General features: G+C 40.5%; 1 pseudogene; it reads right to left on the reverse strand.

Annotated features, from left to right (window-relative positions):
- Positions 1–30: 30 nt before the first annotated feature.
- On the reverse strand, positions 31–943 carry LOC145510848 (olfactory receptor 7E24-like; annotated as a pseudogene).
- Between the last annotated feature and the right edge of the window lie 637 nt (positions 944–1,580).

The raw sequence follows: 1,580 nt of genomic DNA on the forward strand, positions 1-1,580 counted from the left end.
CTCCCATGAACCAAAAAACAGGTGTTTGGATTAGGCTATTCTGCTGATAATTCTCCAGAGGGCACTCTTAATGTCCTTGTTCCTTAGACTGTAGGTGAAAGGGTTCAGCATAGGGGTGACCACAGTGTACATCACCTAGGGCACTGCACCCTTCTGGGGGAAGATGAGACAGATGAGCTGAGGTACACCCCAAGGCCTGTTCCATAAAACAAACAACTGACAGGTGAGAACCACAGGTAGAAAAGGCTTTGTACTTCCCACCTGATGAGGAGACTCTCAGAATTGAGGAAACAATTTGAGAATAAGAGTAAAGGATTCCTGAAAGTGGAATCCCACCAACAATGGTACTGTTGAAATAAATTAATATGATATTGATGGAGTTTTCAGAACAGGCAAGATTGAGAAGTTTAGAAGGGTCACAGAAGAAATGAGGCATTTCCACTTCTGCATAGAGGTAAGCTGTGACATCATCAAGTAGTGAAGCTGGAAGTTCAAAAGTCTGATGGAAAACGACACCAGGACCAAGAAGCCACAGAGGCGGGGGTTCATGATGACCAGTGTAGAGGGTGACAAATGGCCACCAGTCGATCATAAGCCATCACTGTCAGAAGGAGACTCTCCAAACATGCAAAAAGAGAAAAGACGGTCACCTCAGCTAGGCAGCCTTCATAGGTGATGGATTTGCTGTGTGTCTGGAGATTCACTAGTATCTTGGGGACAGTGGTGGTGTTGAAACTGATGTCAGCCAAGGACAGGTTGAAGAGGAAGAAGTAAATGGGTGTGTGAGGTGGGGGTCAGAGGAGACAGCTAGAATGATGAGTAGCTTCCCAAGCATAGGGACCAAGTACATGGACAGGAAGAGCCCAAAGAGAAGGGGCTGCGGGTCTCGATAACCTGAGAGACCCAGGAGGAGGAATTCTGAGACACCTATTACATTCTGTGGTTAAATGTTAATGGGGTACCTTTAGGAAAAAAAGTGTTGAAAACAGAAAATGATTGTAGGGGCACCCAGATTAGTGTCCATACTTTGAATTGAAGCAATTGACAAATAAAATATTTACACTTGATAATCATACCCCTTAGCACCTTCAGCAGTATTTCTCAGTTGTGGGTGATTCTTCATTAGGGTCAAAATATTCACTGGTTTCTTTATACATCTATTTTAGAGGCATGAGGCCAAAGAATATGAGAGAAGTAAAGACATTTTGAGATAACAATTCCATGAATACAGTAAAATATCTGCCCCCTACTTTTGAAGGAAAAATATTGAATAAAAATTATTGTTTTCCCTTTTAAAAAGTTATTCTAATTACAGAATATTAAAAAGCACTCAAATGTACTGTTATTATCCAAATTCAGTACAAGAAATTTCCTTGCTTTGTAGTGTAGTCCTGAAGAGATCAAACCACATTCACTGTAGTATAAATTATAGTCAGATAACCTTTCTATATTCCAGTTATCTTTAAGGGTTTTTAATCATTATGTGGTTTTATGACATCCATCTTCCATGGAGATAAGTGTTCACTCAAATGTGGAGGTCTGGTCAAAGTGTCCTCGGTATAACTGAAATATAAATATTT

The sequence above is a fragment of the Giraffa tippelskirchi genome, chromosome 6 (genome assembly GCF_054371585.1).
Source record: "Giraffa tippelskirchi isolate mGirTip1 chromosome 6, T2T-mGirTip1v1.2.pri, whole genome shotgun sequence".
NCBI lineage: Eukaryota > Metazoa > Chordata > Mammalia > Artiodactyla > Giraffidae > Giraffa > Giraffa tippelskirchi.